Here is a 23,182-nt window from a genome sequence, read left to right as displayed (position 1 = left end):
ATTTAAATTTAAGTGGTTAGGGTACACTGTTACCCAGTTTTTCTTAAATTATAAAGATATGAAGCAATGACCTTTGGGCATATACCCACCAGATCACGCTGTCGAATTAGGGCTTAACAGATGTGCTGGATAAAAGAAGGAGCTTAGAATCACCCCCTCCCTGTTCAGTGCTTTCTGTGATGTCAGGAAGCCCCTTTAGAGTCAAAGCCTCTCCCTCTCAGAGGGAGGGAATTTTTCTTGCCCTTTGTTTGCAAATAGTTTACTAATTGGTAATCTTATATTGCATGCAGATGTTTCTTTTTTAAGTCCGTGAAAGATTTTAAAAATTTAAGCCTACATTTAGAAATAAGGAGATCTTACTTAAACTCCAGATTTCACCTAACAATCCAGAAAATTAGAAGATCTGACTCACTGAGCCATAGGCTGGAACTTATAGTCTCTGTTCAGGGCACACACTTGCCATCCTGCTGCAAGAGCCCTGTCGCCCACATGCTCTTTCCACATGCACATGTCCCATCCCATCCACTTCCTTCATTTAGGCCCCTCCTGTCCCATCACTTTCTCCCAGTGAGGCCAGGCTGCCCCTGTGTCTCCTGCATCTGAAGCTCCCACACCAAAGCCATGCATGCCTTTGCCCATGGTCTGACATCTTCTGTGGTAACCATTGTGTGCCATTCATTTTTACAATTCTAACACCTAATGAAGTCCTTTGCCTGCTTACTGAGAAATGCATATTTGGTGGAATTTCCCTTCGGGGCGAAGCTAGGTTATAGTGGGGCTTGGGGCCACTGAGGGGTATTGTCAGCCCAGAGGCTTGGGGGTCCTGGAAGAATGAGGTGTTATTTTCCTTAGGAATTCTGATCTCTCCAGATGATGGAGATTTGATGTCATATTGAGTTATCCCATTTTTCTAGTTTTCCTTCTGGTATTCTAAGTCTCTTCGGAAAACTCCGTTTCAGTCCTTGCTATCTAGAAGGAGACTTTCCAGGCTCGAAACACTCTTTATAAACTAGATTCACCTACACTATCTATCTACACTGTGGATCCTCAGCAGGGGCAATATTGTCCCCAGGAATAAAAATTGATTCTTGGGAAATGTAAAAATCTCCAGTTTAAATTGTTTATTGCTCTCCAAATGGACATAGTACATAGAGATATTCTGTATACTGGGGAATGTAAAAATCTCCAGTTTAAATTGTTTATGGTCCTCCAAATGGACGTAGTACATAGAGATATTCTGTATATCTTTAGTTGAATTTCATGACATGGGGAGAAATGAGTAACAAGAAATGCCTAAAAAGACTCCTTTAGGGAGTTCCCGTTATGGCTCAGCAGAAACGAATCTGACTAGTATCCATGAGGATGTGGGTTCAATCCCTGGCCTCGCTCATTGGGTTAGGGATCCAGCGTTGGTGTGAGCTGTGCTGTAGGTCTCAGACAAGGCTCCTATCCCATGTTGCTGTGGCTGTGGTGTAGAGGCTGGCAGCTATAGCTCCAATTCAACCCCTAGCCTGGGAATTTCCATATGCCATGGACGTGGCCCTAAAAAGCAAAAACAAACAAACAAAAAAACACCACCACCGCCACCACCACCATAAAACTCCTTTAGAGAATAATAGTGAAAAAAAGTTGCAAAATACTAATACACGTATAGATAGCACAAAGAAGGCCAACATGGGTGAGATGAGCTGGTATGGCCAACTAAAACATTCCATGAAAAAGATGAAATAAATTCCATTTTTTTCACACCAAAAGGTTGGAGACAAAATTATTTCTTGTGGCTGTAGTGATTTTCCCCCTAGTGCTTATTACAACCCGAGGCCCTGTAGTGAATGGATATCCTCAACTTAGAATCAAAAACTAGTTAGGTCAGGGTATTCATTATTACCAACTCCATTTTACAATTGGAAAAACTGGAGCAGAGACGAAGCGCTTTGCCTGAAGCCAGACTCGCCGGCTGAATGAAAACACAGGCGTTTTTGGCATCCAGTCTTTCTCCTGACCACACTTCTCTCTTAATGCAGTAGAGAAGAAAGGACATTGCTCATGCTATGACTAGGTCACTGAGTGGGGTTGATTAGGGAGCATTTGCCAAATTGTTCATGTCTGTGTAGTTTGTGCTTTATTGCTTTATTATATTTCCACCACAGTGTTTCCATGGGTTATTTTGTAAGTTCAGGAATTCTGAGCTTGCTGCTGTGTGGTTTTCTGACAAGTACTTGTTTTAAAATTCCATGCCGTACACTGAGTAAGAATGTGAGACCTGGTGGATGACAGCTGACACCACACTGTACCTCAGCTCAGCTCATCTGAATTGCTGCCCACTGGGGGTTCTCAGCTACCTAATCCCTGTGCTGATGTCAACCAGTGGTTCTCAACCAGGGGTTACTTTGCCGCCATAAGATATCTGGCAGTATTTGGAGACATTTTTGGTTATTGTAACTTGGGGATGCTACTGGTATCTACTGGGTGGAGGCCAAGGATGCTGTCAAATGTCCCATAATGCACACAACACCCCCTGCCCCCGCCCCCGTCCCAAGGACTTGTCTGTTCTCCATGTCTGCAGTGCTGGGGCAGAGAGACCTGGGTAGACATAGGTCTTTCTGTTTTGCCTGACAGTAAAAGAGGAAACAGTCATAAGTATCTCCGAGACTGATTCTGAGCCTTTCCTATACCAAATCCAGTAATAAGAGTGATGCTGTGATGGTTCTACTTCTTTCCTGGAAGCTGCTGGCCTTCTAAGGAGCTAGGCTTTCAAAATGTGAGATTTTCATGTCGTCTTCAAACCTTGTGAAAAACCGAAAAAGAGGATGGTGATTTTTATCTGCTTTCCTCTGTGAGAAATGGAAGCTTAGAGAAGTTAAGTTAACCTGCTCAAAGTGGGACCTTAAATCCATATTTATGTGCCTTGAGGGGCTGTCTTTTTCTCTGTGATGGAAAGAACTGCTAACCGTGCAGCAGCCAGTCTTCCCTGAATACTTGCTGTTAGCGGTCTTTTGCTAGGCAAACCTGTTTATGTACGTTATTTAACTTTTAATCATTCTACTGAATGGATCTGGCTTTGTTAGCTTCTATTTTGCAGGAGAGTCAGTGCAGTGAAATCTGTAACTCACTGGTGTGATGTTAAAGAAGTGATACGACTGAAATGTTTACTTTTCACCAGGTTGCTCTGGCCTTTTTTGAGATCGCTTTGGAATGTGACTCTCATTGCTCATGTTTAAGGGTATTTGAAATCTATGATTAAGCACTGAGAATTTGATCATGCCTTTCTGCTTCAGCTGTAGGTATGTTTTGATTTGTGAATTTGCTTTCAAGAGGACATGGTTTAAGAAACTAAATAAGCTAATTAATTAATCAATTAAGGATGTTTGCAAATTCTTTAACCAGGTTACTAGAATTTCTCCCACCTTGGATTCATTCCAAGCTCCCATTCAAAGCCTGCTGTCTGAATGTGGCTTTAGAGTTTTGAAACCCTTTGTGAGGAGTTGTGCAGATGGACACTTGCCATTTGAAATGAAATATTACAGCAGTTGGGTATAAGTAGGTCCTCACTTGGGAAAACTCTGGAAGTCCCTGACCATTGGTCAAGGAGCCACAGTAGTCTTTTTCATATTAATATTATTTATCCTGCGTACATTTATTCAACTTGAAAAGCATTCTTCATTTCTTTGTTACCAGTTAGCTTTTCAGCACATCTAAACTTTTTAATTTGTCACCAGGAAAATAGAAATATTTGGAGGTCATTTACAACTAACTCTTTTTATGCTAAAATATGGACATTTTCCTCTTCAGCTTCTTCCAAAGTGTAGTGAACAGGTTTCCCTCGATGACAATGTCAGAAACTCGTGGCGTTCCCATTGTGGCTCCTTGGGTTAAGAACCTAACACAGTATCCATGAGGATGTGGGTTTGATCCCTGGCCTCCCTCAGTGGGTTAAGGATCTGGCATTGCTTTGAGCTGCGGCATAGGTCGCAGATGCAGCCAGATCCCGCGTTGCGGTGGCTGTGGCATAGGCCAGCAGCTGCAGCTCTGATTCGACCCCTAGCCTGGGAACTTCCATATGCTACAAGTGGGACTATAAACAGAAAAAAAAAGAAAGTCAAAGAATGGCCTTAGAGTGGGTAGCAGGTAGATTGGACATTAATTATAGCTTTGTTTTCTCTAGAGATTTAGGCAAGTTGCTTGCCTCCTTTTTAAACTTAAATTTTCGTAGTCTTTTGTTTTCTTTTACAAGATAGAAATTCCAGCATTATTACTGGAGATATCATAAAATAAATTAAGAGTGATAGACTTCATGAAAATAGAGGTGTAGGACTGTGAATATGGGTAGGTTTCTCTAAACCTGGTACTTGGAATTCAGCAGCTGCAGTTCATGGATTCATCCTTTTACTTTTCTAGCCTGGATATAACATACCTCCTCCCCATGTCAGCTTCATCCTGTTATCAAGCTTTTCTTTCTGCCATCATCAGTTTACCCTTTACTGTCTATTTTGTCTGCCATATGACTGCTACTTGCTACTCATGGTTCCTCTGAATTATAACTCTACCTTCTCAAAGCCTTGGCCTGCCCAAGACCTCTGTTCTGTCTACCTCATGACTTTTCTTATGCCTTTATCAAATCTAGCTTCCGTTACCCACTCTTTATTTACGACTTTAAATTCTTATAAGAGAGATTAACTAGTCCACCTTATCCCCATGAAGGCAAACATTGCTGACATTTATTCTAACCAGTAATACGAATGCTTAGCTTGGAAAGCACTGCATTATAGAGAAAATTTCCTCTTCAGCTTCTTGGCACAAGGTTAAAATAATCTCAAGGAGAATGGGAAGTAGAAAGCTAGTTGGGTGCAGACCACCTACAAGATCCCGTGAATGGCCTGTCCTTGGGCTGGAAAGTTGGGGCCGTTGAGTAGCCCTGCATTTATCAAGGTATATGGTAGCAGGTATGATTAACAAGGCTAATATAAAATTCTCCTATCAAGGGAGATTTATGTGACTTTTTAAATGTCCAGTGCTGTGTACATGTAAACAGTAGGAAACCAATGCCTAAGAATAATTTTAAATATGTGTGTATCCAAAGTGTTATTTCTTTTTATTTCATTGCAGTTTTTCTAACCTGTGTCAGGTACATCCATGGTATCAGCCACTGTGCTGTAGATCCTAATCTTTACTGATATACCCCTTGTTTTTTCAGATCCTAAAACTGACTAGAAGGCACTTTGCCCAGTGCCACTCTGTGGGTAAAGGTAAGAAGAGGATTAGCTGTCACTTCCATCGTTTCAAGTCCTCCTTACCGATACAGATTTCTGCACTGCTCAGTGCTCAGAAACCACTAGCATCACTCATTTAAATTATGTTTCTTTATGTGTGTGTTTAAAGGTTTGGGGACAGCAGGGTATTCCTCATTTATATGGTCATATTCTTTTCCTTCTGGTGAAATTAAATGAAAGTAGGTATATTGTAAAACCTTTAGCACCTTGGCCTTTCTTGATGTTCTGGTAGGAAAATGAGACTAAACATACCACTTTTGAACATAAAGCGTGGTTGTCTTTTAAAAGTATATATAGGCGTTCCCATTGTGGCTCCATGGTTAACGAATCCGACTAGGAACCATGAGGCTGTAGGTTTGATCCCTGGCCTTGCTCAGTGGGTTAAGGATCTGGCGTTGCCGTGAGCTGTGGTGTAGGTCACAGACACGGCTCAGATCTGGCATTGCTGTGGCTGTGGTGTAGGCCGGCGGCTACAGCTCCAATTGGACCCCCCAGCCTGGGAACCTCCATATGCCGCGGGAGCGGCCCTAGAAAAGGCAAAAAGATAAATACATAAATAAATAAATAAATAAATAAATAAATAAATAAATAAATAAATAAATAAAAGTATATATATATATATATTGCTATGGACTTGTTAGGGGCTGTTGTGGTTCTTGTTCTGTTGGCCAACTCAATGTGGCTTTTTTATCCTTCCCTATGTATTTCCCTCCAGCCTTCCTTCCATCCTCTTTTCTTTATTTTTAGTAATCTGAAACCCTTTGAAAAAAAAAAAAAAGAACTTAGGGTAATGGCTGATACATTTTGTGAAGGAGCAAACTGTTTAAATCTGAGCAATGTGGAGCAAATAGAGAAAGAGGAGAGGCAAAAAAGACCAAGTCAGTGCATTGAAATACATCCTGCCTTCTCCCCCACCCACAAAAAAGACAGGTAAACTGAAGGTGCTTGTGGATATTGATGTGTCATTACTCTAATGAAGAACCTTTTCATATTTCATCTTTGAGAAGGAGAATATCTTCCTTTATACTTTTAAAGATATCTAGCAAGGTCTGCTTTGGGTAACGATGATTGAGGTTGGTTGAAAAAACTTTTTTAGGCCCCACATCACAGATGTGATTGAGAGGTTGCCCTTCTTATTCTAATATTTTCACTTATTTAACAAATACTGGTTGGGCTCCTTCGGTGTGCCACCACGCACCATTATAAAATGGTAAAGAAAACAATTTCACATGTGTATTGAGCAGCTTTCCCCTTTACTCACATAGATTGCTTTTTAAATCAAACTTCATTTCCATGTGGTTTCCGTGCCTTAATCTAGAATTCAGGAGTGCCAACTAGGAACCATGAGGTGGTGGGTTCGATCCCCAGCCTCACTCACTGTGTTAAGGATCTGGCATTGCTGTGAGCTGTGGTATAGATCACAGACTCAGCTTGGATCCTGCATTGCTGAGGCAGAGGCCAGCAGCTGCAGCTCCGATTCAACCCCTAGCCTGGGAACCTCTATATGCCTTGGGTGTGGCTCTAAAAAGCAAAAAAAAAAAAAATCTAGAATTCAGGCCATAATTTAATGGAATCCATAGGTTGTATTCCTTTCTCTGATCCTGATCTTGAGAACCATCTCTTCTCTTCCATTTTTTTAGCTGTTTTCAGAATGTACCAGGGAATGTCTTTAAAACACATTGAGCCTCTCAGAGATGATAGTACCTGGCTGTTGGAAGGTACCAAAGCTGACAGCTCTTCTCAGTCTCTTCTCTAAAGTCCAAAGTGATTAACAGAGTTCTACAAAGAACTGCATGTGTAGATTAGAAACCCTGCATGGCGTTTTTGAAGATGGTTTTGATGGAAAATAGATGGATAATAAGTACGTCCACTTCACCTCTAATTTCATCCCGACCACACAGACAGACACTTCTTTTTTTCTGTCCTGGTCATGTTCTTTCTCTCCACCCTTGATCACTCTTGGGGTGATATCTCCAAGTGGCACCTTCTTACAGGGCACTGGGCTAATTCATTGTTCATACTTGAACTGGCCACTGGGCTCATTGGACATGTGTTGATAAAGCTGGGACCTTTGGAAGGTCAGGTATGTGAACCAGTCCCTCTTAGTAATAAGCAGTTGTGGCAGAAAAAAACATGTGTTATTCTAGGACTGTGGGATTCTGCTTGTCACCATTGCTTTAAAATTTCTTTTTCTTTTTTTACTTTTTAGGGCCGCACCTGCGGCATATGGAAGTTTCCAGGCTAGGGGTCAAATAGGAGCTATTGCTGCTGGCCTACACCACAGCCACAGCAACGTGGGATCTAAGCCTTGTCTGTGACCTACACCACAGCAGCACCGGATCTTTAACCTATAGAGTGAGGCCAGGGATCGAACCTAAATCCTCATGGGTACTAGTCGATTCGTTTCTGCTGTGCCACAATGGCAACTCCCTAAAATTTCTATTGGAATGTTTCTTATTCATAGATGATTGTTGATGTGAAAGATATTTGTCATCTTTGCAGAAGCAACAAAAGTGACATCTGGAGAGAAGGGCTTCCCCATGTGAGTGACCTTCCTGCCATTCAACAGTTTAGTCAGAGCAGGGCTGCTGATTTTATATACTTTGATTCAGGCCTCATTGCTCAGTCAAGTTCATAAATCTGGGAGATGATTACAGCTGAAAAAGACTATTAGGGTAGCTTGGGAAGCTAAGTCCTAGTTGCCTTTCTGAGACCTAGAAGAGAAAAATGTTTTTATTTTATTTTATTTTATAATTTTTTTTCCATTATAGTTGATTTACAGTGTTCTGTCAATTTCTACTGTACAGTAAAGTGACCCAGTCATACACACACACACACACATGAACACATTCTTTTTCTCGTGCTTCCCACAGAGCTATTGTTTGGTCTACTTGGATAAGCTCTTTGATAATACATATCAGTTACATTTAAAAAGGAAAGAAGGCAGCCACAACTCAGGGACTGGAAGAACAGACTTGCAGTTGCCTTCTTTCCTTTTTTAATGTAACTGATATGCATTGTCAAAGAGATTATCCAAGTAGTCCAGAGGATAGCTCTGCGGGAAACATGAGAAGAGCATGAATAAAGAAGAGAAGGTACTGGGCCTTCAGAAGACTTGGGTGTGAATTCCAGGGCCACCACTGGAATTAGCACTCTCTGGTCTTGCAGGTGCCACTTAAATTTTTTTGAAAATAATGATAATCCCAAATCTATAGGGTTATTTGAGGCTCACATAAGAATGTGACTCTGTGAAAGGCACCTGAGAAATGATAGTAGTATCTGAGCATTATTAGTATTAATATTAAGGATAAAGTGAACAATTTTATGTAAGGGTCTACGGTTGAATAGGGATGGGACTAGCGTACAGTTTTTACAATTAGCAAGACCTGAATGTGCCTTGCCTCTGTGTATGTGTTGTTCAATTGTTTTGAGATTGAGAAATTCAGAGCTGTCTGGTTTTATCTGATCTTTCTACATTTCCAAACTCTTTTAAAAGTCATTATAAGTTATTTAAAAGTAGGCAAGAACTTTTCTTCTCCTCTCTGAATAAAATCCCTGTAGGGTATAATACAAGGCCATTGGATATGACAAAACTAAGTTACTACATTTTTTTTTTTTTAATGGTTTTAGCCTCAGAAAAGCAGATAGACTACTCCATTTCTGGATGATCTCTAGGATTTCTGCAATACTTTATAATCTACAAAGTTGTGAAGACCCATACAGTGATGATGTTTTAGTCTCTTTGGTCCAGTATTAAATAAGCATCTAACCACATCAGCAGCTCTGTGCTGGCCTCTGATGGACTCAAACAAAGGAAATGAAATTTTCTCTGGTCTTGAGTAGCTTGAAATGAATACAGCCTTTTGCACAGTAGGCTAGCTGTTGGTAAGTTGAGCAGAGATGCAGGATCACTAAAATCTTAGGATAGTCTTCAATGGGTCCCACATACTGAAAATACTAATGGGTGGTTTTCATGTACGTGACTCAATTCCTGGCATTACGAACTGAAATTCTACCTCTTTCCCTCCTAAATAAGCAAGTGAATAGGAGAAGTATGTATGAATAGTATCATTGTAGATGGAATAGAATCAATTCTAATTCACCAAAAATAAAATAAAGATTAAAATGTAAAACATTTGCAAATTTTGTTATTGGTGGTAAAAAATTATTTAAAGTTCAGTTCACAACAAATGTGTAAAACTTGGCTCCATGATTGAACCACAACCACCTGATGATAAATATAACCATTTGATTTTAACTTCAGAAAATTGTGATGTCTTACATAAAGGTAGAAACAAACATAAGTGCTTCTTTTGAAGACAGGACCTTCCGATTATCATTTTTTAAAGCACATTTTAAGTAATGACTGGGATTTGCTTAAATCTGAGTGTAGTTAAAAAGCTGAAAAATTCTCAGATGCTAAAAAATTCTTCTGTATCTGTTAACCCCTACGTCTTTCTAGTCATTGTTTCAGAAACTTGAGCATCTTGTAAAGAAAGAAACTACTTTCTATTTGCAAGACTCTTTGACCCAAAGGGGGAAAAGATGATAGGGTAAAGAAAAGGGCCCTGTAAGTGATGTAGACTCTAATCACAGGGCTAGGCATGTGACCTTGGACAAGGGGTTATATCCCTTAGAATTTCCTTCTCCTGTTTGTAAACTGTTAAAATGTGGATTAGGTGATATCAGAGGCTCCATGTGAAGCACTCATTCTGTGAGCTGATTCACCTATTCCTGAGCATTTTAAGGAAAATGGAAAAAAACCAAAAAACAAAACAAAAACATATTGCCCTGGGAGGTTTAAATGCAATATGTTTTCGCAAAACAAATTAGTAACAGAATAACAAATTATGAACACCTTATATGGGTTCAGAGAAATCCAGTGGATTTTCTTATGATTGATAGTTATGACAATTACGAGAGAAAGCCAGCCACTGAGTTTTAAGCTATCGTAGCCAAACCTACCTACTGTGGCTTCTCAGCTGTTTCTGTTTAGTGTGGAAATCTAATGTGGCTGAAAACTACTGCTGATTTTTATTAAGTTGAAGCCTGGAACTTCCCCTTATAATGATAGACAAGCACACTTTCAATTAAAGGAAAACTGCCAAAGTTCTGAAATTCATTTATTTTATTATTACTCGGTTTAACCCTAGAAATGGGAGATCAAGCAAACTAGATAGATTTGACAGTTCCAAGGTCACAAGTTCAATTTCCTCACAAGTTGTTCCTAGATCTAATTCACTGCAAGTCATATAACCCTTCACCTTTTGATACGGAATCTCTTAAGGAATTGTATATCATGCCAGGGTCGTCCTAATCCTAATCACTTTGGGGCTAGGAAGATGACAGGTAAGTTGGGCTGGGCAAAGGAATTCCAGTGACCAAGTCTGGAAAGCTTGGAGGAGGGACGGATGGGATGGGTATCATTTTCTATAGCATATCAGGGTGTGCATGAGGTAAGCTTACACAGGCTAGCAGGAACTGATGGTTATGTTTTCAGGAATTTTGGAAGGCAGTTGTTACATGTTAGTAGAATGGAACTGGCCATGGTGGGTTTATTCACACTACAAGAATTGGCAAATGACTCAACTGGGGCTTTCTTCTCTAGAGAGCCTGTTGTTAAACATTTACCAGCAAAACACTGGCTCAACTCCACTTAACTTTTTTCTAAGCTCTATGGATATCCATGTATTTATTTTTCATAAGTAAGACATGCCAAAAACAATTGTATGAAAGAAAGGTTAGGTATTTCCAGAACTGAGTGGCTGATTGGTATTACAGCTCACTTGATCACTCAGGTATCAAAAACAGTTATATATTTACTTATTTATTTTTGTTCCTCAATGAATTTTATTACATTTATAGTTGCACAACAATCATCACAACCCAGTTTTGTAGCATTTCCATCCCAACCCCCCGGTGCATCCCCCCACCCCCATCCTGTCTCATTTGGAAACCGTAAGTTTTTCAAAGTCTGTGAGTCAGTATCTGTTCTGCAGAGAAGTTCATTGTGTCCTTTTTTTCAGATTCCACATGTAAGTGATAGCATTTGATGCTGGTGTCTCATTGTCTGACTGACTTCACTTAGTATGATCATTTCTAGGTACACCCATGGAAAATAGTTATATATTTAAACAGTAGTTGTTTCTATTCTTTCCCCTTCATGCTTTCCTTTAGTTTAAATGTATTTCTTCATATTCATGGCATTTGTCTTTGTATTTCTTTCTTTATGCAGTACACAAGGCTAAATTGAGTATCTGGTTAGATTCATTTTGCAAAATCAGAACGATGTAGCATAATAAGTCCATAGTCTGTGATTTCCTAGTGCCAATAGTGCCAAGCACCAAACAGATTTGGATATAAAACAGGGGAGGTTATTTTAACAGAGTTACTTTCTTAGATATGATAAAATGAACCCAGACAGTGCACTTAAAAATGAGAAGTCAATTATTTTTTAAAAAATGCTCTAAACCTCCAGAGCTAAAAGCTATGATGTGAATGCTCAAAGACAAATATATGTGGATACGGAAAGGTCTTCCTATTTCTATTATGATCTAAATGAACAGAATGTGCTAAAGTGTGCATTTACTGTTTAAGTGCAATATACACATGCAAATGATTTTTTAAATATAGTTTTCCTCATTTCAGTTTTTTGACAATTCCTATCAACAGTGTACTCAAAAGTGTGGTACTAGAAGAGCAAAATGGGAGTTCTGGTCGACGCATATCAAATATTTCCATGTAGGTGTAATTTAGGAGTATACTTTGGAGAGAAATCCTTATTTGAATTTGTGCTTCATGTGAAATGAAAATCTCCCAAAGAGATAGAGCTAAAATAGTCAATAGTGTGTGCAGTAAGTTAATACAGTCATTCCCTTAGTAATGAAAGGAGAGAAGCAAATTGACGGATTCGTTTGCTTGTAAAACATAATCTGGATCAAATGCATCAGTATGTTCTATCAGTTGACGATTCTTTGATATATCTTCATTTCAGAACTACTCATGTACCAGGGGAGAGGAAGTTTTCTTGTCACTTTATTTGCAAGAAATCAACCAATTTATTTTTCTAGAATAGACATGCTAGAGATGGCATGATGTATTTTGATCATTGCTCCGTATTTGCATATGTGCAGCAGAGTCATACAGTACACTCTACGAACATGTAATGTCATCTGTGTTCTGTGTGGCCATTACTCACATACAGAGTGTGTATGTAATCAGTTCCTAGTTTATGTCACATTCATCTGCATTTGCAGCCTTTCAAAGACTGGTCTAAAATGTCTTGGCACAGATGGGGAAAGCAGAGTTGCTTATAAGTTCCAGAACTACAAAGACACAGTTCAAACATATGATATACATAAATAGCTTGGATGGGGGGAGGGGAGAGTTCAAAATTAAGTTATTTATTGAGAAGGTTGAAAGTCTCCATTTGTGATCGTTACTCTGTTCTTGAAAGGAAATAGGTGCTGGATTTTGTGTTTTGGTTTTATTCTCCCATCCTCACGTTCCCCTCCTCCCCCTTCCTCATGTTTTGAATTAAAATCTAAAGACAGACCTAAAGAGTGTATATATAACTGCAAAAAGGATGTGGTAAATCATGGCAGAGTTTTGTGATCTCACAGACATGGTGGTGTCAGGAACTGAAGACCAAAGGCGAATCCTTAGCTTCTAGTGGATTTACTTGAAATCCCTCACCCTTGTAGCCGATCATGGATAATAGCATATCATGGATAATTACATTTTTTACAAACAGTAGAGAAAATCATTTTGACACACACAAAGTATTTTCCAGCCAGACCAGCTTTTCAATCTTTTACAGCTTTCATGCATTAAGGTTCATATTTTCTTTGTTTATTTTTAAAATATTATCATTAATAATAGGTTTGTTCTGTGGTCAACCTCGGAGTAGAAGATAGTGAGGAAGACCCGTTTTTTCCCTATTTGCCCCAAGTCAAACATTTGATACCTTTTCCTTTATACAAGTGTGTGCTACTCATGTTTTTCATTTAAAAAGTTATGGCAACCAAATTTTCATGGAGATTTTTAGGAGCTTTGGTCATTTTTCAGCTTATTGCTATGTGAAATAGAATGAATTATGCTTAGTGGCAAATCACTGGGAAAAAAAAAAAACAGAAGAAGTCATAGAAGAAATACTGTCATCGATTTCTTTGCCACTACTATGCGATGATGTGAATTCTGACTGGGTGAACTTAGAAAAGGTCATTCCCATCAGCCACTCAGCTGCATCAAAATTCCAGGGCCCAGAAAAAAGTGGGGGACAGTATTCACTTTTCTTAACCCTTTCTGATCAGACATGGTATTTCATTTTGAAAATGAAATTAATTCCCATGGGGCTTTTGAAACTTTAATAATACACAATAAATAAAATCGTATCTAATAACTCAGCCGTTTCCTTTGGCACCATCATCATCTTCTAGATGTACGGCAACTGCGGAAACATAAATACTTGCAGGCTTCGAAAGCCCAGTTTCTATTTGCTAAATAAACTTGGCTTGCTTTAAATTCCTCTGTGTACAGTCATTAATACAATCCACTTTGACAGCATTTAATTAAAGTGCTTTTCTCTATTAAATTCATTAAAATTCCCCCCCACCCCACCCCACCCCGCCACACACACACCCAACGTGTTTAACTGCTTTCCAGATGCTGAGTGGCAGGGACCAGTGAGGCTCACTTTAAATAACTTCTCATTTCTCTTTGTGAAGTGTTTATTACATTCAATTTAAAGACTGTTAAATATGACTTAGAAAGAAAGTCAGACGCCAGGACATGTCTCCCATCCCTTTAGCGTTTTCTTTAAAAAAAAAAAAAAAAAAAAAAGTTAGTTTAAGTCATCTGGATAAGCATTTATCAGCGTATTTTTCTTAATACCATGTCAACACTTCTAGGCACATCAACCGGGAGGTAATAAAAGATATGATTTCCATATCAGGGTTGATGAATTTGCATTCGTTCTAAGCAGATGCTTGGCCTGAATACCTTTGCCTGCAGATTCAGGGAGAGTGTGCCGAACAGTCCGGTATTAATAGATTATTGACAGTTTAATGTCCTGGCACCTACTTAGCCCATGAAGTGTAATAACCAGGAAGCTGTCTGATATGAAAGCAGTCAATAACATTTTCAATCAAAACCTTTCAGTTAATTGCTGGTTGACCTTAGAGATTTCCTTTAGGCAGTGCTGTCTTTAGTTTAGACCAAAAGCACCATATTGATTTGTAGAGTTTTTTCAGAGATGATTATTTAATATCCATTGCTTCAGTATATGTGGTAAAATTTGCCTTTTCTGTGTCTACCAAATGAATTGTCTTTTTGGCAGTGCTTTTCACAAATACTCTCTTTACCAGCTCTACTTTGGAAATATCTCTTTAAATCTGTTCTCTTCTCAGAAATAGAAAGTTGGGAATCTTGAGGGAACACATGATCAAGTGTTTTAATATGATAATAGAGTTTTGATAGAATTCTTTCCTCAGTCTGGAATTATAATTCCAACAGAGAATCTGACAAAGCTAAAAACTATACTCTCAGTAAGGGTAATTATATAGTACCTTAAAAGCACTGCACCTTAAAACAAAAATTTTCTTTAATTCCAGTGCTTTTTGGTCTCCATGACTATAAATGAGATGGCTTATATTTACTCTCTAGCTTTTTTTCATGGATTCCCCCCCCCATGCTTTATTTAGTTTTAGTTGAATGTTTCTAAAAACAAATTTAATAAAATTTAAATAAGCTGCAAAGGTCACCAGGAAGCAGCAAAGGCAGTTTCTGGCCCTAACTTTAAACCATTTGCCTTACTCTGGATTGTGCGGCGTTGAAACTATAGTGGTTGAATCAAAGTGGAGGCAAAAGTACATACTTAGAATTAATTTTGTTGCTTCTCTTTCTTTGTTGGTTCTTCACACGTGAGTTAATGTCATTCTTTCTACTCTGAGGATAATTATTTTGGCATCTAATATTTGTTTTGGAAAAGTTCTCCAGTGCTCTTCATAGCATTGTGTAGATAGGCAATATTCTTCCACATTTTTCTCTTTGTTGAGGGCTCTTACTGTCTTGGCTTTTATTGTGATCATGTGATCCATTTTTAAGCAAATACATCTAGTTTTTGTAATTTTTTAAAGGTTCCTTTCCTTTGTGCTATATAGATTCTCTCATTGTTATTTGTTGTTTTACTGTTTTGCTTCCAGCAGCAATTTTATTTTATTTTATTTTATTTTATTTATTTATTTATTTATTTAATTAATTTATTTATTTATTTTTGTCGTAGGAACTCTCTGCTGTGGGCCTTTTGAATTCTTTTAATGGTAGAAATATTTCTGGAGGTTGGGGAGGGGGAAACTGATGAATATGTCAGTTTTTATCCCTGAGAACAGTGACACCCTAAACGTATGTCTCTGAATGTCAATAATTTTCAACCAGATAATTTTAGGGAGAATTAAAGAACCACATGAGCCACTGTATGGTATTGTTAGCCTGTGCAAAGTGTGTGTGTGTGTGTGTGTGTGTGTGTGTGTGTGTGTCTGTGAACCTAATACATTATTATGAACGATAATAGTATAATTTAGCCCTTTTCAGTACTCAGTATATTTTTTAATGGGTACGTCTATGAACTTGCCACTCTCCCCATTATAGCTATTAGGCACATTCTAGTTTTTAAGAAGACTTTTTGTCTATGTAATATGGCTATTACCAACACAGACGTATTCTGCAGATTTGGGGATAAATTTGAAGTTTTAACTCTTCACTTTAACTCTGACCCTGTGCTAAATGCTGAGTGGGTGGATATGAATGTCACTCAGAATCTATCCCTAAGGAGCTCACAGATTCATGGGGAAACAGGTGTGTAGACAGATGACTATAATACAGCATGTAAGTAAGTACAGAGAAGGAAAAGCCCAAAAGAAGGGCACGTATGCCCCAAACCTAGGGGGCTGGGGACCCGGAAGGCTTCCAGGAAATAGTGCCACTCAGGGTCCCTCACACAGTTCCTCAATTTGAGCAGCTTTCCAGGTAGAGGGGACGGGGGGGCGGGGGAGGGCAAAAGCACTGGGATCAGGATCAGGACTACAGCTCTAGAGCCATCGGAGCACAGCCAAAGGGCAGAGTTGAGGAGCAAGGATGAGGCAGGGGCACATACAGCATCAGGTCACAGAGTTCTCTGGGACGTGCTGGAGGCCCTGACCCATCTCAAGACCACTGCAGGCCTTTGGCAAGATGCTCTGTCAGCCGTGGCAGGGAGGCCTGTTGGGAAGTAAACTAATTCAGGCAAGAGATTATGATGATCTAAACAATAGCAACAGGAGTAGAATGGAGAAGGGGAAATTAATCCAAGAACTGTTTAAAAAGGATAATCAGCAGCACGTGGGATTGGCTAGATGTGGAGGTTCAGATGAGGGGAAGGAGATCTGAAAACTCTCAGATCCTCACCGGGGCAATTTGGGGGTCTTGGAACCCCAATCGAGAGCATTAATGATTAATTCTCTGCTAATGTCATGTGTAAGTATGTTTGTTTTGTACTGAGTTTTCAGCTATTAAATTAAATCCACCCCTAAGCAAATTCACATTTGGAAGTATAATGACTTGACAATTCTAGTTTCTGAGGACGACCTACACAGGATAAGCAAATATGCTTAGAAAAGCCAAGGCAACATGGCACAGAGACAAAATTGGACTTGCTTTGTGAATCTGAGGAGATAAGGATGCTTGCATGATGGCCTCATGGGAGCAGAATGGTTCATTTGCAGCTTGGAGACTGAAATCTTTCTTGTGGGAAAATGAATGGCCAATCCAGTTCCTCTGCCCTGGGGAATTAGGAATTGAGATTTCTCTTCCCAGTGACCATTCCTGAGTAAACCACAGTCTGAATAAGAGTGCCTAGCCCTGTCTGCTTTCCTTCTCTCACCTGCTGTACTTACCACAAAGTAGAAGCAAAATTTCCTCCATACCTGGTTACAGTTCGGATGATCATTTATGTGGGTAATGTAAAATACATATCCTCATAATGCATTAAATGTGTTTTCAAATTTAAAAGAATATTCTAGAATCAACTTTTTGGAAGTTTTACCTCACATGATCTAATTCTTCCATATTTTTTTTTCTCGTGAAAGAAAATAGTACCCAGGAAGCCAATCCCTGATGAAATTAAGTGATGTTGAAAACTAAAGGCTGTGTTTGATAAGCTCTCATTTGACACCTTTTCATTGCTAAGCCACAAGGACTCTTTGCTGACACTCCCTAGAGATCCGTGGCCTTTACCTCACAGTCTGAGGAGAAAACCCTTCTTTGATCATTTGACTTTGTTTACCCAGTTTGGACCTTAGGGTATAATAAACCATAATATGTCCATGGTGTGGTAATGCTGGATATTTTGTCTTTTACCAGAGTGGTTGATTATAATGCACCGCTTAAGATTTGCTTTCTATAAAAGGAATATTTGTACTTTTATGTGTTTGATTCACACAGTGCAGTTTTCTCAAGTCCTATTATTAAGTGGTTACATCCAGAAAGCAGAAAATATGCTGAGGTAGTATTTTATTGGTGAACATCTAATATTTTCACTAACCATAACTGTCAGATTGTTCTGACTTCTGAGTGCCCCAACTGTAAAAATTATACAGAAAATGTGGCCTATCATGAGATTCTAAATAGCCCCATGTGAGACCTCAAACACATGGATTGCCTTCTTTCTTCTGTGCCTGCTCCCCCCCCACCACCATCCAAGAAAAGAATCTAATCCATACACCCTTTCTCCTTAAATAATGTAAACCCTCTTCTTTAAGAAGCTGGAATGCAGCATAACTACAGTTTCTCTTATACCATTACAGTTATGGGGATTTTTCATCTTAAACTGAGTCTTGGCTGAGTTTTGTCAGGAAAAAGCTCTTTTTTGTATGCTTGCAAATTTTGACAAAATGGGGTATATAATTTTTTTAAATGGTCTCCAAAGACAGAAAAAGTAAAAATCCCTTTATAACCCACTCAGAATTAACATTTGGGAGAGGAACTTCTCCATAATGTACTATAATTTTTCCTTACTTGTTTGTCTTCACTTTTAACCATAAACGTGAAACATTGAATAGTACCCTCTGTCATTTTTAGTGTTATTTTTATATTTTAATTGGAAGATGTTTATTCACACTGAAATGAAATTTTGTTCAGAACTTTAAAACAGAAGAATTTTTGTATTTTTCTCCATTTTCCAGCTAAATGGCAATAAGGACATATTTGTTATGTGTTTGAGTCAGGAGATTGTGATTTGGGGATCAGAGTTCAATTTTGTGCGTGCATTTTCTCATTGAAGAATAAATACAACAGGACCCATTGCCATTGTGAGATGAGTTTGTTAATGTTTTTAAGAAGTTGGAAGTCCAAAGGAGAGCGAACCACTTTGACTATATACTAGTTACAGGATATGAATATTTAAAATTTAGCATATGACCCCCAAGTCCCATCATGTAATCTGTGTGTAAATCAGGAAGAATGAAGCTTCAGTGAAGCTTACATAATGTGTTGAGATCCTGTGACTTCAACTGTACGTATTTTTTTCCCCCACAGCATCTGTGTTTCTAAGTCCTTCTTTACCAAACAGGTGTTTTCAAGTTATTATTTTTATCACTAGATTTCTAAATAGTGAGGCATTAGGAACTGGTTTGAATTTTGACTCTAGTGCTTTCCCTTAGAAATCATGATTTAAGTATTCATTGATGCAATTCTTGGCTGGCTATAGGATGTCTGTTCTTGTAAAATGTTATCTATTCTCTACCCCCTTTTACTTAAAAGGAATTGAAACTCTGCTCTGATTAAACATGTTGGATGAAATTTATTTATCTGAAGCAGTTTCTGTATTAGCATAACCCAGAGATATTGTGAGTTCGGTTCCAGGCCACCACAATAAAGTGAATATCTCAATAAAGCTAGTCACACAAATTTTTGGTTTCCCAGTGCATATGAAAATTACGTTAGCACTGGGAACTATGTCTGGTCACTTGTGATGGAGCATGATAACGTGAGAAAAAAGAACATATACATGTATGTGTGACTGGGTCACCTTGCTGTGCAGCAGAAAATTGACAGAACCCTGTAAGTCAGCTATAGTGGAAAAAATAAAAATCATTATAAAAAAAGAAAAAAAAATTATGTTTACACTGTACTATAGTCTATTAAGTGTGCAGGAGCACTGAATCAAAAAAATTAATGTACATATTATAATTTAAGAATACTGCTAAATATTGCTACGTGTCTTCTGACAATACAGGGTTGTCACACACTGTCAATCTATTAAAAAAATGCCATGTATGAGAAGTGAAGCTCAATAAAACGAGGTATGCCTGCATTCTGTTCTTTTAAGCTTACCATGAATCTGTTTTCAGAAGTCCAATTCCAGAGTTCACTGGGTCCTGCATCACTGGAATTTGATGAAATTGTTTTCATTCCGTTACATTTTATTTCACTTGAGAATTATTTAGCTAACTGGAGAAACCATTTACGAATTCAGCTGGGTCATTATTATTCTTAATTGCTGCACATCTTTCTCTAATTCTCATTTGCCATTGATGAAGTGTCATGAATTTCCAGGTTCGTTCTTCTAATACCATCATGAATTCTGGGTACTCAGATCATCCTAACCTTTTATTCTCTTCATTATCTTTAACTTAACTTTGACTTCTTTTATCCATGCTGGTGCAAAAGCCACTCTTTCCTTGACTTTACCAATGAAACAAGTCACACAGTTATTTAGAATTCAGGATCCCAGTGGTAACTGTCCGCTTTAGTCATGTCCGTGTTACTCTTTACTCATTTCACCTCCAATATAAGGTCTTTAAAGACACTTTAATATTTCCTGCATCTTGAATCTGACCTTTGAAAGATAGGCCTTCTCTATGAATTTGTAGGTGAAGCTTTGTGTTTTGAGAAGACTTTGTGAAGGGAAAGTCTATGGGAACAGCAAGGTGATGAATGCTCCTGGGTGTCAGGCAAATGGGCTGGGGTGGGTGGGCTTGGGAAATGGTTTCTCTTAGGCAAAAGGACACTTGGGTGTGGCCTGGACCTTCTAAAGAGTCAGCTCTTCCTGGAACTTCTCGTGGTTCTCTCTGTTACATTTGTGGAATGATTTCGGTCCTGTTAAGTCTTAAGTGATCAAATAAACCTATGTATCTTATGATGCTGATGAAGGGAAAGGGAAATTGTCATTAGGTTCAACATATGTCTATGTTTTATCTCTCCTACCTTCTAACAGGAGAGGGAATTGTTTTTTATGTGTCATGGAGTCTATTTGATTGAAGTATAGTTACTCATCTTGACCCTGCTTAATTTACCATCAGCTCATCTCCTTATATCGGAAAAGCAGCTCACTCAGCTATCTCTTTGGGGTTTGCAGATTCTGGCTACTCCCCAATAGTCAGATTAATGACTACAACACTTTTTTTTTTTTTTTAAATCCAAACCATACCAAAGTTGTCGGTAGAGTTTGTTACCAAAGAGGAAACGATATAAGCCAAAGTCTTTTTAAGAACTGTGCTTCCTCCAAACCCCCAAGTTTATTTTAACGGATTATTGTGTCACAGTGTTTTTATACTTTTATCTTTGACCAAAGTGTTTATTTTGAGAAACAATTATTAAACTGCATTAAAAACATACACGATGTTCCAATACCATCTTGGTTACAATATTAAAGGAAACTTAGACTAAGGCTGGATGAAATTGAACACATATTTCCGTGTCAGACTTCCTACCATTTTGCTTGTTTGTATTGATTTCTCTTGACATGGTCTTCTTTTATTGAACACTACTCTTTTTTTTTTGTTGATGTTGTTCTTATTCTCCCTCTTCCCCCCTCCTCTTTTAAATCCCCGTCCCATAGCTGTATGTGCTAAGAGCAATTGTAAAAGGAGACCAACTTATATTAAACCTGCCTGAAGTCAAAATGTAATCTAACACCTGTAGTCTGCAATTTGTCATCACTTCATGGATACTTTTTTTTTTTTTTTTTTTTAATAACAGATTTCCTGAGTTTTGACCTTAGGATACTGTGTAATCCAAAAAAAAAAAAAAAAAGCCAACAAAACTAAACCATGGTTTTTAATAAGTCTTATAATGTTAGGATGTGTAATTACAACCATCAGAGCCAACTCAAGTAACATCATTTGAAGTTAGAAATAGTGCTGCTTTGTTGTGTATCTCAGTGGATGTGTTTTGCCTGTGAAAAATGTCTCTGAGTGACAGAGTCAAGAGGCAGATCGCAATGTGTGTGTACTTTCTCCTACACTCATTCTGCAAGACCTTCCTAGGTGACTGGGCTCACGTAAGGATGTTTTTAACTGTAAGATCTATTTTGAATTTTATAGTAAAGTGCTTGGTTTTCTTTAGGGGAAAGACCAGGGCTACATAGTCAAAGTAATTCGTGTGGTGACACAAACTTTTGGTGTCAAGACCTCCTTTAATTCTTACTATTAAGGGCTCTAGTAATGTATATATCTATCAATAGTTACCATATTAGAAATCAATTCTGAGAAAATTTTAGTTTGAAAATAATTATAAGTAATATATATGCTTATGTGTAAATGATATATACTTATTTCCAAAGGGAAAAAATGAGAATAGTATCGTTGTTTTATATATATTTTTACAAATATTTTAAATGTCTGGCTTAGTGGAGGCAACTGGATTCCCATAATTGCTTCTGCATTCATTCTGATACAGAGTGTTTGGGTTAAAGTTAATGAAGAAGATCAAGCTTTACACAGGCATATAATTAGAAAAGGAAGGAATATTTTAGTAGCCTTTCCAGGAAATTTGTATCTTCTTTGATACAAAACTCTATAGTGGTAGTTTCTTAAAGCTTAGTGGCAAAGTGGAGTCTTAAATCATATTAACGAACTTTTCATACTTTTTACATTATAATTCATTTGTATACCTTGCACTTTGAATGGATATTTTACCTATTCATAATTTTATAATATCTTACATTGTTCATTTGGAAAATATTGGTGTATTGAGTTATGTAGATCTAAATGTTGACATATTTCATTATGTGCTATATTTTTAAAAATTTCTTTTCTTTTTTTTGTCTTTTTGTCATTTCTTGGGTCGCTTCGGCAGCATATGGAGGTTTCCAGGCTAGGAGTCGAATCGGAGCTGTAGCCACCGTCCTACGCCAGAGCCACAGCAACGCGGGATCTGAGGCGGGATCCGAGCCATGTCTGTGACCTAAACCACAGCTCACGGCAATGCCAGATCCTTAACTCACTGAGAAGGCCAGGGATCAAACCTGCAACCTCATGGTTCCTAGTTGGATTCGTTAACCACTGAGCCATGACGGGAATTCCTTAAAAGTTTCTTAAATCACTACCAGTATCATTAGGAGAGTCTTTAAGTATTGAGGAGCTATTAAACTTTTAGTGGAAGCTACAAGTTTTCCAAAATTCTAATTTTTATTTGAAAGGTAAATTTTAATCATTGACAACAAATACTACTAGATTTTTGTTTTTAATTGTTAGGCTTACTTCATTTTTAAGAAACTGTCTGCCACATACCCAAGTCTGAATAACCATAGTTTGTTCTGTTGGTTGTTCTTTCAAGTAAAAATGATATTTATTCCATGACAAAGGTGCCCAGCTCAGCTCTCAACTCAATTACACAAATACACTTTCCATGAGAACCGTCTTACTTTGATATGCCGCAAAGGCGCATCATATGTACTCCCCACCCCTCTCACAGAATATTAAAAAGAGGGATACTCAAGGGTAGGTATTTAATAGAACTAATACTACTTTACTGCTTCATCAAGGACATTCTTAAAGGGAAGTGGCATTTTTACTCTGTGTATGTGGCAGTGAAGAGTGTAACTGTTAGTGAAGTTTGGTGTCACTAACTTGACGTGTTAATACGCCAGCAGTTTC

General features: G+C 38.2%; 1 protein-coding gene across 4 annotated transcripts in view; it reads left to right on the top strand.

The window, feature by feature from the left end:
• SATB2 (SATB homeobox 2) overlaps nucleotides 1-23,182 on the top strand; it is a 191,150-nt gene that overhangs the window by 157,413 nt on the left and 10,555 nt on the right. The window lies entirely within an intron of this gene.

Source organism: Sus scrofa, chromosome 15 (genome assembly GCF_054392235.1).
Source record: "Sus scrofa isolate SSC_HxYL_T2T_F1_AM1 chromosome 15, Sscrofa_HxYL_maternal_Yorkshire_Landrace_v2.0, whole genome shotgun sequence".
Lineage (NCBI taxonomy): Eukaryota > Metazoa > Chordata > Mammalia > Artiodactyla > Suidae > Sus > Sus scrofa.
Note: the sequence above shows the minus strand (reverse complement) of the source record. Positions and strands in the feature narration are given on the sequence as shown.